Raw genomic sequence first — 15,710 nt, forward strand, 5'->3', positions numbered from 1 at the left:
ATCAGCAATTTTGGCTGCGCCACCGCTGCCGCAATGCACCGAGGGAACTTTAGTCATTCTGCACGTGCGACAACATCGTTGGGGCTCTGCGCATGCAGAGCACGGGAAGGCACGAGCCGTCTTGGGCACTGCCGCCTGGCTCCTGTGATCTAAAGTCACGGCGAATTCACCCATGGGCCCAACGCTTTGTGAGTATTCCGGTCGCTCCGTTTGGGCAGTCTTTCCGAGCCTATTGATTTGAGAATTCCTGTCACTCTAAAGAAAAGCCCGTGCGTCTACTTCCCGCACAACACTCGCAGAATCAATCACCGCAACTTACGGAGGCAGCTCAGCGAAGGACAATGCCAAAGTTCAGACCAATAAACGCAGTTTGAGTTGTGACATTTAGCAATGCATGCATGACGTTTTGCACTGCTTAATGTCACAACCTAGACTGCGTTTTTTGGTCTAAACATATGTTTCGGCATCGTCATTCGCTGAGCTGCCTCCGAAAGTTGCGGTGATTGGCTCTCCGAGTGTCGCGCGGGGAAGTAGACGCACGGGCTTTTTTTAGAGTGATGGGACGGTGAACTTCTACGGAAATCATGAAATTGGGCTATATAGCGAGATACTTATGTGTGTATATTAAACATATAAGAGAGGATCGGTCGTTCTATATGCGACTCCAGCAAAACGGACGCCACCAAGCGGGAAAACCGGGAACCAGCCGGACCAGGTCGCTCCGCGCCCCTCCGCGTCTCTGGTGCCTTTCGCGGACGCGTGTTGTAGGCGCGGTGGCGAATAATCTAATTTGTCGAAGGTCCGAAAATTTCTTAAGTTTTCCTGAGTGTTCATTAGTGTGGTGAAGCGTCAGTAGATTGTAGATCTCCTTCCATCGCATGTTTGAAAGCCCGTTTACTCCGCAACGCACGGACGCGTCCTTTCGATTTCTTGAATGGGGAGGAATCACGGAAAAACGTTTTGACTTCTGGTCTGTCTCAAATCACATTCAAAGTGACGACTGCTTGGTAACTGATAAGTGGTTTCTTTATAAGGATGTAAAACAGTCGAAGGAGGACGACAGACGAGGCGTTTCATTGAAGGGAACACCAATGTTGCAGTCAAATGAATGGGAAAGTTCGATAGCGGCTTTTCTTGAGTTTGGTTGTGTTCGGTTAGCTCCAAGTTTGAGTTACCCACGCCGGTCGGTGCGTTGGCTATTCATCTTGGCTGCTTTTCGCCGAAAAAGCCTCTGGACCACACTGAAAGAGTGGGGTTGATTTCGCAATTACTTGATTCAGGAAAACCTGCTCGCTGCAAATGACGAATGTGAGAATTTATCTGATCTTAAAAGGTGGAGGTACACGTCTCGGAACGTTAGAAGCGGTAACGGCATTTTGATCTATCGCGCCTCCAATGTTTATATTATACTTCCGTCGAAGCCAGCAGCAATATACGTCTACATTGCTCAGGTTTGACCGGCCATAAAAAATACTAATTTTCTCCGTCCAGGATTCCAAGCAAACTTTAATGTAGAAAGGTTCTGTGTGAATCTCCGATGAAGACTGTCTTCAGTCTTTCTCCGTGCTGCCGGCTAGAACCATTTGGCTAAGTTTAAGTAGTATTTTTCTGTCTGTCAAATATACTTTTATTCAGCAGTTCACCTAACAGCTAGTAAGCTAAGCTCATATTTCAACCCGAACAATATACTAATATCGCTTTGGTGGGACATATAGTACGTAATATAATACATAACCCGCTCGTCAAAATATCTTCTCGATTGCTACTAAAACCTGAATCGAAATACGAGTATCAGCTGCTGAGTGGGGCGCCGGCGGGTTAACATGCTCCTTGACTCAAGAAACGCTTGCGTAATTTTCGTAATTTTTCTGCAGCCTGCGTTGTTGACCGAGCAGACGACTGGAGCTGTTTCTTAAACGCGGATACGCACAAAAGCTTGATTTCACGGACAGATAAGTCGGATGGTCGAGGCATGCGAGTTAAGGCCCGTTCACACTCTTGCAACCGAGTACGACCGAGAGAGACCAGACCGGTTTTTAAGCCTCTTGCGACCTCTTAGAACCGGATGCGCAGCAGCGGAGCTGGTCTTAAGAAGTCGCAAGAGGCTTGAAAACCGGTCTGGTCTCTCTCAGTCGTACTCAGTTGCAACAGTGTGAACGGACCTTTAGCTGAAAATTACCCTCGGTGGAACAATTCTGTAGTCATCGCCGATTTCCTTAGATGATCAAAACTGATTAGAGTCTACTACCGTCTCTCCGGAACCCATAATTTCGGTTTAGAACGAAGTCTCCGAAACGAAAGTTTGACATGAAAAGAACAAAAAGCATCGGGAAAACAAAACTATGCTCTGCAAGTTTATGTACACCGGCTACACTCAACCGTCTCAGTTCGAATACTTACAAAATTGGGCATTAAACAAAAGAAAATCGGTTAAATTGAATGCGCCACCTTCTCATGCGGCCCGGCCGAGCCGACGCGACCTGGACTCAGCCGCCATGTTTGTTTGGTGGTGGCGCCCCCTATAGGTCGCTGGAGTCGCGAATAGGAGTAATAAAACTATCTCCAACAAATTTCTCGCTAACGGTCCTTCATCTAAACCCCTGAAGAACTGACCATAAAATATTCTATGAACATTTCAAGAAGTGGTGCTATGGCAGAGGTTGTTTTCCCTCTGAAAGTACGCAAATTGCCTAAAGCGCGTATCTCCAGCGCATAAAAAAAAAAAAAAAAAGTTAATAAAATTTTGTAATTGACAAGCGCGAATTTTCCCTCGAAGTTAAATGGCGCGTTTTTTTTTTATTGCTCGTGATACTTGTGACGGTGAGAGACTATTGTAGAGGCATGAATGCTTTTCCAAACAACTTTTATCTGTTTTTTTTTTTAACATGTACGTTAAACAGATATGCTTTTTAATCAGCTAGACACACGAGAGCGTTAGCTTTTAGAGCTTTAATTATGTGGTTAGAAACAGTGAATCAATAATGAACCGAAGGGTTTGTTCACTTTTAGTTTGCGAATAATTTGCCCTCGTCTGGATGTGATGGAAAAAACCCTTTTGTTATGTTTAGTTGTACGATCTAGGAGGATCGGTGGCCGAGTGGGCTAGCGCACACCAGCTCGGAGCACGTGGAGCGCAAGCTCGCGCTGCAGAACCCAGGGATCCTGGGTTCAATCCCCACCCCTGCCCGTTTCGATCTGGATGAGCATCGTACCGGCGTGCGGTCGTGTATCACTACTGCGTGGTGCACGTTAAAGACCCCAGGCTAGCGGTTGTACTGCACTGGCTAAATTGCTCATCTACAGCTGGGAGACTCGTCGCCCCTGTGAGGCAGACCAAGTTCTAGGCTGTATAAACTTACACACAACCCAATTTTTTTTGTACGATCTAAATTCTTACCTCTTTTGTTTGTTCCTTCTTTGCTGGCATCTGTGGCAGCGGCCCCCTTACACCTGCACCGCTGCCGAACGGCACGCGCCAAGAGCGCGCGCTGTGCTGCGCGCGCTCTGTCTGTCTGTTGGTTTGTTCGTTTCTTTTCTTCTCTTTTCTCTCTCTCTCTTTCTGCTCGAGAATTAAAACAGTTTTGCAATGTGACTCCGACTTGGCTGGTCGCTTTCTAGGCTGCCTCCACAGTTTTGGCGACGAGGGTGCTGAACCTGGGCACTCTCACTCCTAGAGGAAACGTGCGTCGTTCGGCATAAGCTCACGTCGGCGGGGGTGCCTGGCGTCGCGACGACTCCTGCTTCCGACGAATTCCGGGCTCACCAGAGAACCTCGGTTGCTGGTTGTCAATGGCCGTGCGTTCCATTTCGAACGTCCTCCTCGATTCCTGAGCCGACATCTTAGCCGCAAGCATGGCTGACTGTGACCGGCCACCACCAAACTTCCTGGACAAGGCCGGTACGCCACCGATACCGTGGAAATCGTGGCTACGAATGTTCGAGCCATACATATTGGCTACTGGCGCTCAGGAATATTCCGCCGAACGACGCCAAGCAAAGCTGCTCAACTGCCTGGGAGTCGAAGGCCAGCGCATCTATGACTCTCTACCAGCTCCCGTTGGACCGGCGCCAGCAACGTCACCGGCGGGAGACGGTCAGCAAGCCCGGCAAGCGTCTCGCGACGTGTATAGAGAGACCCTTACGGTCCTCGAGGCTGAATTTTCGCAGCCGGTCAACGAGACCCTGCAACAACTCCGGTTTCACATGAGAAAACAGCAAGAAGGAGAATCTCTGCGCTACTTTCTCTCAGCACTCCGAGCATTGGCCGTGCCGGCGAACTTCGGTGCCGACACCGAGGCCGTCATCCGCCGACAGTTCATGGTGGGTGCCGCTTCCGCAGAGATTCAAGAACGCCTGGTACTTGACGCCGCTCTGCCGTTCAGCGTGGCCTTACAGACTGTCCTTAATTTGGAACGCTCACGCCGCGAAGTTCGAGAATGGGCATCGGCAACTGCGCCAGCTGCGCCGTCGACGGCGTCGGAGGAGCACGTGACCTGCCATGTCACAGGGCGCGCAACGAGTCAACCTCAGCCGATGATGTCATCTTTGCACGAGCCGTGGCGCTCGCGCCGTGAGTCACCTGTGCGATCTCCGACGGGGCGTTCTTCAGCTGCTTCAGCCCGGTCAGTGAACGCACGCGCTTCGCGCTCGCCTAGCCAGCAGAGCTGCGTAACCTGCGGCCGTAGCGGCGATGGTGGTTTCGACCGTGGCAGTCGTCAATAGAGCCCTGGACGATCGGCGTTTCGGCGTTCGGTGCGTTTCGAATCACCGCGGCGGCAACCATCTCCAAGGCGTAACTACGGCTACGGAAGAACATGTCCGAACTGCGGTTACGGTTAGGAACACTGCAGGGGCTATGACGTCTGCCCAGCGAGAGGTCAGCACTGCGACAACTGCGGTCGTCGGGGACATTTTTCACGCGCTTGTAGAAGTGTTCGCCGATCCCTGCTGCGTCGCCCGCGTGATCAAGTTGAGCAGATCGTCGACGACCACTACGATGACGACGACGAGCAGTGGGAGGTGTCCCACATTTCCGGACCTTCTCAAACCAAGCTGTACTTAAACATCCAGGTATTTGACTCGACGCTGCAGTTTCTTCTTGACACGGGGTCAGCCGTCTCCATCGTGGATAGTGCCAAGTTCGTCCGGTATTTCGTGAGCAAGGCGACAGTTGTACCACCACCTGTGAAGCCCCTGAACTTTTCTCAGCAACCCATCACCATTCTGGGAGCATTCGAGGCACCGGTAATGTTCAGGGAGCGTGCGGCAACAGTACTTTTTTACATTGCTGACCGTGGTACTTCTTTACTCGGCATAGAAGCTGTTGTAGCCCTCGATATCCAGGTGAGTGGCGCCACTCGGTCGTGCTTCTATACTGATACAGAGGGTTCTGGCGACCCGCCGAGAGAGGAGGACGAGAGGTTGACACCGGCCCCACAGGACGAAGCGTCAAGTGCATTGAGAAATGAGTGGTCGGCAAGGGTGCAAAATCAGCTGGCCTCAGCATCGTCTCCACCACAGGCTGCAGCTTCAGTGGTGCCTGAACCAGCAAAGCCAAACCTGCCGCCTTCCATGAGCAACTTCGAGCACCTCTTCAGTCCGGGTCTTGGCCGTGTCAAGGACGTTGTCCACAAGGTAAACACTCGACCTTCTGTCATTCCCGTCCGTCATCGAATGAGACGCATTCCTCTAGCAGCGCGTCAGTCAGTATCAGAAGAAATCAGACGCTTGGAAGCGGCTGGGGTCATCGAGCGGATTAATTCCTCCGAATGAGTATCACCAATTGTGGTGGTGCAGAAGAAAGACGGCTCAATTCGAATGTGCGTGGACCTGCGGGAAGCCAACAAAGCTGTCGTTATTGATAGTTTTCCTCTTCCGCACATAGAAGAACTTCTGCATGCTTTACATGGTGCCAAACATTTTTCCAAGCTTGACTTAGCGGCTGCTTACCACCAAGTGCCGCTACATAAAGATAGCCGGGACCTAACCGCATTTATTACACACGAAGGTCTCTTCCGGTTCAAGAGAGTGTGTTTCGGACTGGCATCGGCGCCAGCAGCTTTCCAGCAGATGATGTCGGAAATGCTTCACGACTGCGAAGGTGTGTTGGTCTACCTTGACGACGTTGTTGTTTTTGGCAGGATCAAGGAGGAGCACACACACCGTCTGCGTGAGGTGCTGCGGCGTATCTCGGATGCTGGACTGAAACTCAACAACAAATGCCTATTCGATGTGCCAGAAATTTCGTTTTTGGGTCATAAAGTCAGCGCTCAAGGGATTGCTCCGCTACAAACGAAGGTGGATGCACTCAGTGCTGCCCCTATCCCCACGGACATCACCCAACTCCGTTCTTTTCTGGGGATGGTGGAGTATTACTCTCGCTTCATGCCTCGGTTAGCGTCTGAGGTCGAACCTCTTCGAAGGTTCCTGCGAAAAGACACTCCGTTCGTCTGGGACAACGAGGCGGACAGAAGCTTCAACCAAGTCAAGAGGCTGCTGTCATCTGCCAGGACACTAAGAATGTTCGACCCCACGTTGCCCACCATCGTGGCCACAGACGCGTCGGCATGCGGAATTGGGGCTGTGCTGCAGCAGCGTCATGGTGACGGCGTCTTCCCTGTCGCATTCTCCTCAAGGACGCTCACTTCGACAGAGCAGCGATACTCGGTCGGGGAAAAAGAAGCGCTTGCGTGTTTGTGGGCGTGCGAAAAATGGCACATATACTTATGGGGCCGCCACTTTACCCTTCGCACGGACCATCAAGCACTCGTGTCTTTGCTGTCCACCGGAGGAGCAGGACGTCGCCCGCTACGGATCACCCGTTGGTCACATCGCCTACTGAAGTACAACTTCACGGTGGAGTTCCAGCGAGGTGCCGAAAACCAGGTAGCAGATGCTCTGTCCCGCTTGCCGATGTCACAGGAAGAAGAGGGGATGGAGTTCGACGACGAGATCATCTCCTTTGTCGCTTTAGACAAAGAGTGCATCACGAAGCAACAGCTGCAAGAGGAGACAGCGAATGACGCTCTGCTCACCACTGTCATAGGATATGTGACCTCTAAGTGGCCTCCAGTGAGCGCTCTCTCCGCTGATGCGGCCGTCTTCTACGACCTGAAGGATGCGCTCTCTGTCAACGACGATCTCCTGCTGCGCGGAGAGCAATTCGTCATCCCCACGACTATGCGATGCGCTCTTGTCGCCAGAGCACACGAGGGCCACGACGGCATTGTCAAGACGCAAGCACGCCTTCGTGAGCTCTATTGGTGGCCCCGCATGAACGCAGAAGTGCGTAGTGCAGTCTGCGCCTGTAACACCTCAGACAAGAGTGCCAAGACGTCACCGACCCCTCTCCAGCCAGTGCACTTGCCAAAGCGACCTTGGTCAAAGGTGGGCATCGATGTCGTGGGCCCTTTTGAGCGAGCGGAGCCTGCGTGTCGCTACGCCATCACGCTGGTGGACTTTTCCAAGTGGCCCGAGGTACAGTTCTGCCCAAACGTCACCACGGGGAAGATCACGGACTTTCTGCGCGCCATCTTTGCCAGAGAGTGGTACCCTGACAGCGTTGTGAGCGACAATTGGCCAAAGTTCGTTTCAGGCGAATTTGAGACGTTCCTTAAAGCGCAAGGTATAAAGCACCAGCTGGTTTCTGTCTACTACCCCCAGTCCAACGGGCAGGTTGAACGTTTCAACCGTACCCTGAAGGGTTTTCTCCAGTCCGCCACCCTTGAGCGGAGCAGCATCCGGTCATCCCTTGTAGACTACCTGATGATATATCGCTGCACGCCCCATGCTACGACTGGACTTTCTCCTGCTCTCCTGCTGCATGGACGGAAGCCTCGCACCCGCCTTAACATCCTCGGACTGTCGTCGGCGCAGTTCTTGCAAAATCCCATCGAGGAGCTGCAACGGCTGCGACATCGAGTGCAGCAGAGGCAGCAGTACACGAAGGAGTACACCGACCGGCGTCGAGCGGCGAAGAGCCCCAGATTCAGGGTAGGCGACTGGGTTAGAGTGAAGAAACCAGGAAAGGTAGCCAAGGGGGAGTCGGCCTTCGGGCCGCCACTACGCATCATGAAGCGGGTCGGTCGGTGGACATTCCGGCTGGGAGATGGTAGAGTGTGGAATGCCTCTAAACTCGCAGCTGCTTCCGATCCCAGTCTAGGAAGTGATCAGCAGGGGACACCGGCTGCCGTTCAAGGTGGCCAGCCAGCGAGCCACACTGCTACTCCAGGTGACGCGTACCACAGGCATCATACTTGGCAACCTCAAGAGTCAAGTTCGGCCATGCAGCAGCTGCCTATATCGCGGACGCCTGAGTGCAGACCTGCCCCGGACACGCCTCCAGGAATGGGAACTTCAACTGCTCAGTGTCCTAGGCAGGTGCTTCTAAGGCGCTCGGGGCGGAACCGTCGACCACCAGTGCGGTATGGAGACCTTGGTACTCGATGAAATGAGTGAACTATTTCCTTTTGTGTTTTCGACGTAGAGTGAACTATTTGTGTGCTTCTATTAAACTGTGCTTATCATGCTCTTGATTTTTGCTGTTGTAAATGCGTGCATAATGTTTTGTCATCGTCTTGTTCCTACACTCTTAAAAAAAAAAAAGGAGGGGAAAATGTTATGTTTAGTTGTACGATCTAAATTCTTACCTCTTTTATTTGTTCCTTCTTTGCTGGCATCTGTGGCAGCGGCCCCCTTACACCTGCACCGCTGCCGAACGGCACGCGCCAAGAGCGCGCGCTGTGCTGCGCGCGCTCTGTCTGTCTGTTGGTTTGTTCGTTTCGTTTCTTCTCTTTTCTCTCTCTCTCTTTCTGCTCGAGAATTAAAACAGTTTTGCAATGTGACTTCGACTTGGCTGGTCGCTTTCTAGGCTGCCTCCACACCTTTTCTTGGGGAGTTTAGGAACAATAACAAGCTCGTCTTTTTGGTTTTAGAGCTAGGTGGCACACATGCACACCTACGATGGGCAGCCATGCACTATACACTGCAAAATAGAAGAATCAATAAAAGTAATCAGGTGATGGGAAACACGAAAAAGGATTTTGAACAACGAGGTCGTGATCCATCGGTTGTATTTCACTGGGGTTTATTTAACACTGAACCGTATAATCTGTAGGCTTGCTATATACACACAAGTTTTTATACATCAAATTTGTTTCTCATCTTTGAAGTGTACGATCCCTTGAATGACTGAACGTGGCTTTGGAGCCGTAATTCAAGGCAGCATGCGGGTCAAGCTGTAGGGTTTATCCTCGAGTCCCACGACTATTTTATTGGATCGTTGGGCGCTTCTGGTTGGCTGAAGACTGAGTCACGTATTGGCGGTTTGTGCGGGTGGTGTTATTATGCGGTTTAAGAAAAGGAGCGTCCCAGTGCGTAGTAATCAATCGCGACAGCGCAAAGAAATTAAATATTTTTATATTTTTTTTTGTTTTATTGTTAAGCGAAGCGCATTTTTATCTTGTTTTGTGTATTCTTTTATTTGTTTTAAAAGTCTGGTGTCACACCAGACTTTTAAAAAATAAAAGAAGACACAAAACAAGTTAAAAATGTCTTTATAAAAGAGTCCATCTTTGTAAAACATCCATAGGGTATCTCATTCAGTAGGAACAGGGCCAGGAAATGTAAAGATTAATATATTTGCTATATGCCTTTTTTGTTTTTCTGCCATACACATCATGACAGACTTGCTGCGACAGCTTCTATATCTGATCGAATTGGAATAAGATGTCACACAATGTGAGTGGTAATTATGCATAGAGCTACCGTATATTCCACTTGATTGTTTACTGGTGCAGAATAATCAGGAGAAATGGCCGATTTTTATGTAGCGTTTACTCACGCATTGGTCGGCGAACCGTTCCCAGAAGGGAAATGGGTGGTAAGAAACGAGCGAGAATAACGAAAACAACGATAGTCGATATTTATCGCCCACTCCCTTTGTTAAAACAAATGTTGAGATGCTGATATGGATTGTGAGTAATAATCACGATCACTCAGATGTCCAGGACCGGTCTGTGCCGTCGGGACTTACTTAGCAAATCATTTGTCGATCTGAGAACCGTTACGCATACTGCTCACATTTGAGTCCGGTATTGCTCTGGGTCAATAATTCTGATAATTCACTAACAAATTAAAAATAACAAAAACCACAACACTATGGCCCTTCGAACTAAGAGACGCGGGACCTATTTAAATGTACAAAACGTTTACAATGGTATTGGTTCGAAGTGCCTGAATGTAACCTTAGTTTGAACAAGTGAATTGAGGGCTACATAAGCAATTAATTCCCATCACTTTGAAGAGTTTTAATTTCGACGACAGCTGACGTTCTCAGAAGACGCAAATACTGTGTGCTTCTTGAGTTGTTGTAATGTCTATATCAATGCTTTCGCGAAAGTATTGGTAGCTATGATATTTGAGCTATTGTTAGATATTTTCGACTACACGCAATTTTAATTTAATGAGCAAGATAGGTTTTTGGCTTGTTTTTAGTATGTGCATGTGATAATCGAAAAAAAAAAATTAGAGGTACATTGCAGGAAGCTCCCGTTCAATCACTGTTTCGTGATAAAAGCGAAGCTCACGGGAAATCTACACTAGCGCAAACGTAACTGGCGTGTGTCTGTTCCATCATCGTGTGCCTAAATGTCACGAACAAAACACACGGAGTTTACATATTGGATAGAAACAAATTGCTTATTTTGTTTTTCCTGGTTCGGCACAAAAAACGAAGTGATGCAGCCGAGACAACTTAATTTTACGTCACGACGACAGGCACAACCAGTGCAGCTTTAACAATTGCCACTAGGAGTTGAGTTATTTCATCGGAGGAAAGAGATATCGCACCTTGAGTCGATACAGCAAAGCGTATACACACATTTTTATTATTCGTTTTTTTTTTTTTTTTAAAGATTTGTTAAGCATTTGTAAATGGTTTCGGATGAGATGCGCATATGGAGTTTTTGCTGATTGGTTTAACAACATCTCCCGTGACGTGACTGACAGGGAGGATTTTACGAATATGGGCAATACCACTCAGAAAACAAGGCTTGCGCCCCACCCCCTCCCCCAAACGTTATCGCTAGTGGATCCACGCGGCGTCACACAGCTCGCGTCAGTGTCGCTGTCAAAGTCTCTTGCAGCGTCTCACAGGCGTCTGACGCCTTGCGGCATACGCTAGTTGAGCTTCGGCGTGTTGGCCGCTTTGGGGCGGGTCGGGGATTCACTAACAATGAGGTCATGCGCCGGGCTTGTCTTCTACGTGGTATTGTTATAGGACACTGAACACGGATCACACGGAACACATCTACTGTAGATACTGCGCGAAAGACCAGACACCTACAAGTGCGTGAGTCGATGCGAAACCAAACTGCGGCCGATAGGCTCAAAAATATATTTTTTCCTTTTTTTTTCTCCTTCGGAATTCTCATTCTCAGCCTAGAAGCCGAAAACAGTCACTAAAAAATAAAAATAAAAAAAGATAGTGTAGGGTAGAAAGAGCAACAACAAAAAAAATTACATGCTTCCCTTCGGTCGGCTCGAAAAATAAAGTGTTTTCTGGTCCACTCGTGTACTTTTTCTTCTTTTATTTAAGACTTTGCTTTGACGGTGGGCGAGCTTGCGTCCCCATAAGGGACATCTGGGGCAGCGAACGGGGGAGTTGGGAAGGAGGGAAGCGTTGAAGATACAACTAGTGCGGAAAGAGAACAACACCACCTTTAAATTTCATAGCATTTCGCACCTTTGGGAGACAATGTATTCCGCCGTTTTCTCGACACATACTCACCACTAAGGTAATTCGGTGCAAGCAGCCAGCGCAATACTTTTTCTCGCTAATCAAATCAAATAAAAAGAAAACTACCTATCGCCGTGGTAGGCTGACGTTGACGAATTTTTTTTCTTTTGAGTCAGTATTTGTGTGCCGGACCACATATATATTGAGTACTTTGTTTCTTGTTCTTTATGCAATCAATTGTTCACGGTAATTCGATCAAGGCTTCAGCATCCAAAATTCCGCGAAAGAACGTCGGGAAAATGTGGCTTCCGACTTAGCCAGCAAAGGGAAGCAAATCATTGACGTTCCTCTACTCGCGAACAACCATCTTTGGCTATGCTGTCAAAAATACGGTGCCGCGTGCTCGAACGCCGTTTAAAACTGCGCACGCACACTCCTCCTCTTGTTGAAATTTCTACAGAATATTTTTTACGAATATAACAACATTAAACCTGTACAGCCTTCGGGGAACATCTACCCCCTAAAACTGGGTTGAAAAACCGAGCTCAATTATATGAGATCGAGACACAAAAAAAAACAACAAAAAACGTTTTTTTTTTTTTGCTGTGTTAGTCGGCTTATATTTCCGGATTTTTGACCGACTTGGCATCTTCAACGAATTTGGCTATCTTCAATCATCCGGCTAACCGAAAGGAAATAACAAGTAACGCTTCTCGACTGCTTGCCTCGATAATAACTGTGTCAGTTTTAAGCGTCCCCCGCTTATGACACCACCGGAAGGGAAACAGTTCTAGCGGGGTAGAGTATACGTCTGCCAACGTACTTGGCGTGTTGATCCGACACCACCTGGAATAATCGAGTCCTGCGAACATTCTCTTCTTTCTCCACGGAGCGCCATCAGAGTCGGATGGGCGATAACTCAGCGATTGGACCCGAGCCCAATGCCGGGCCGTTCGACGCGGTGATTGGCCACGAGGCCTAGCCGACCGCTGACGCAACACTCGTGACCAATCTATGTTATCGCTCAATCTCACTCCGATGACGAGAAAAAAACAAAACAAAAAGAAACAGAACTCTGGTGCACAGGCTTTGATTATTTCTAGGCGGTGTTGGCTGGTCTCTCTCAAACTTTACAATAGTACGCCCTTTAACACCTGGAACGTTTGATGTGGTTTCGCGGTACATTAATCCATTTAAAAAAATTGCAATTAGTTTTGAATTTGTTTCTTTTCGGACTGCTCCATTTTTCAGTCGGGATCCTCAATGGAAATGATAACTAAATCTAATGAAAATTTCCGGGCATCTCAGACGCATAAGGATACTAGAGAACTTCATTTAACAAATTTTGGATTTTCTAAAAAATAAAAAAAAAAAAAAAAAAAAAAAAACAGAATTTTGGTGCACAGGCTTTGATTATTTCTAGGCGGTGTTGGCTGGTCTCTCTCAAACTTAACAATAGTACGCCCTTTAACACCTGGAACGTTTGACGTGGTTTCGCGGTACATTAATCCAATTAAAAAAATTGCAATTAGTTTTGAATTTGTTTCTTTTTGGACTGCTCCATTTTTCAGTCGGGATCCTCAATGGAAATGATAACTAAATCTAATGAAGATTTCCGGGCATCTCAGACGCATAAGGATGCTAGAGAACTTCATTTAACAAATTTTGGATTTGATAAAAAAAAAGAAAAAAAAATTGGACATAGACTTGTTTTTTTTGTGTTTTTTTTTGTGTTAGGGGCGACAAGAATGATGGGAACCGTGCTGAATGTTATTACGACGGGGTATTTGTTATTTTGCGCTTGCCTTCCACTAAAGAGACTGGGCGTGCTTGTGAGCTTTGTCGGTTAAATGTTTGGAAGCCCGAGAGTTTGGTATGTGCGTATGTGTGCGCATGTGTCTGTACGTGAATGTTCTTTGTTTGCGTTTGAATGTACGTCACGTGGGACCTGGCAGCTGAAAGTGAGTACGTTCAGATATATATTTATATCTTCTGATCGTAATGGCGAATACGACATTACGATCTGCCATCGGCTGACTCTCCTTGCTTCCATCTTGACATAATAGGATGAGAAACGGTTAATGGTAATAGGGTAAGATATTGCCACATTTTTATATAAAATTCGTGACACTACGGGTTTTTGTGTTGTCCTCGGGTGATTTGAGGTAGCACAAAACCGTGACGCCTGAGTCGTTATACGCGTACGGTATGCACCAAGGCCTCGTTGCATACCTTCCGATCTTAATTCCCCAGGCCGCTGAAGGAACGGCGGTGAAACAATACCATAACGAGGGTCAAGAGGTTTGGTCTCACCTGTTTAATGTCGTTACTTCTTACATTATCATGAAAAAAAAAAGTATAAAGGGGTTTCAACCGCTGAAAATGTCGGCATCGTCTTAAAGAGCTGCCTCAAACTTATCACTCAGCGGTTACTGAGAAAGCTGTAACATAGCTGAACCTCAAGGTCAAGGTTTTTGTTTGTCGAGCTTCTCGGAGAAGACAGGCTAACGCATTTTGGTTATCGACCAACTTTTGAAGTCTTTTCGGCTCTTTCACCGGGTCAACGGATCTGTCGTCTTCTAGGTGAAAGTTCTAACGAGCTCAAAAACATCGTTAAGCGGAACTTTGACCTTTCTTACGGTAAGCAGGTGGGAACGGCGGCGGCTGACATGTGTCCGAGTTCCTCGGGGTACTAATATCTTACCGGCACTTACAGGAGGCAAACCCTCCTCTGCGTGCCGTGGGCTTTCGGGGTTCGTGAAGGACTGTTTCAGGGCTCCTTTTCTCGCTCGGTAAGACGTTCGTGGTGTTCGGAGCGTTCGATTCTACAAAACAAGATGAAAAGAAAAACAGTGAGAGAGCTTTAACTATGGTTTGTCTGGGCTGCGTAATTGCCATGCAATGCGAGCTTACAAAAAAAAAAATAGAAAACGCGTTCATTGTTCATGGAGAAGCACGGTAAAATAAAGTTGACATGCGAAATAAAAATCAATGCCTACTATACACAATAATGTCACGAAAAACTCATTAGTAATTGAAGGCGTATTTATCATGATGCGAAGCTGTATATGTCGTAAAACTTATAAAGAGCGCGCTACGGTATGGCGCAGAGATGAAGGCTCGATACGCGAAGCAACGAGCATGGCAACGAGCATGGCCCGTATCAAGTGCCAGCGTCGGGGCGACCAACTTGAAGGCACCTAATAATCATCAGCTACTACTCGCTAACTTAACGTCACTTCTGCGAAAACGAAACTACGCGTGTCGTCGGCTCATGCTAATTTATATTTCGAGAGACCGTTCCGCAAACACACACACACACACACACACACACACGAACGTTGCTCAGTTTCAAGTAACAAAATAAATACAACAATAACTAATTTTTGTATGCCCAAAATTTCTGTTTTGTTTTTCATTCGGTATCGGGCTATTCGGTTTCTCTAGAATTCGCCAAGGAGGAAAACCATGAAATTCCCCACAAGTGAAGAATATATATATATATTACATAAATGTGCCTGATAATTATATGAAGACATATAAGATCCTATAAGAACTTATATAGACCTGACAAGTGCCTGGTATAATTTATATAGTTTCTGATGTGTTTATTTGGGAAACCATATATAAATGTTTTCTTTCCTTTCCTTATAGGGCTGGACCACCCCCTTCGTACTCGTCTATATAGAATATGATTTTGTGTAGGTCAGGATAAACCTAGACAAAATATTTAAAAAAAATTAAAGCAGGTGTTGATTTGTTAAGGGTAGATAAAAAAAACGCAACGTACCCCAATTTTGTTTACCCTACTACAAAAAAAACAAAAAAAAACTGCGAATATAGGTCCCGCGCGTGCGAGCGCGCGCGTGTGTCTGTATGCGTATGACAATTCTCTACGTCAAAACGCCGGTGATTTTTCACCTTTCTCGCAAACAGCGTCGCAAGGAAGGCATAAAGCTTTCCTGCATAAGCA

At 47.5% G+C, this 15,710-nt stretch overlaps 1 pseudogene; it reads left to right on the top strand.

The window, feature by feature from the left end:
* The first annotated feature begins 3,798 nt into the window (after positions 1-3,798).
* On the top strand, positions 3,799-8,307 carry LOC120844883 (annotated as a pseudogene).
* The last annotated feature ends 7,403 nt before the right edge of the window (positions 8,308-15,710 follow it).

The sequence above is a fragment of the Ixodes scapularis genome, unplaced genomic scaffold (genome assembly GCF_016920785.2).
Source record: "Ixodes scapularis isolate PalLabHiFi unplaced genomic scaffold, ASM1692078v2 PGA_scaffold2__306_contigs__length_199485367, whole genome shotgun sequence".
In the NCBI taxonomy this organism is placed as follows: Eukaryota; Metazoa; Arthropoda; class Arachnida; order Ixodida; family Ixodidae; genus Ixodes; species Ixodes scapularis.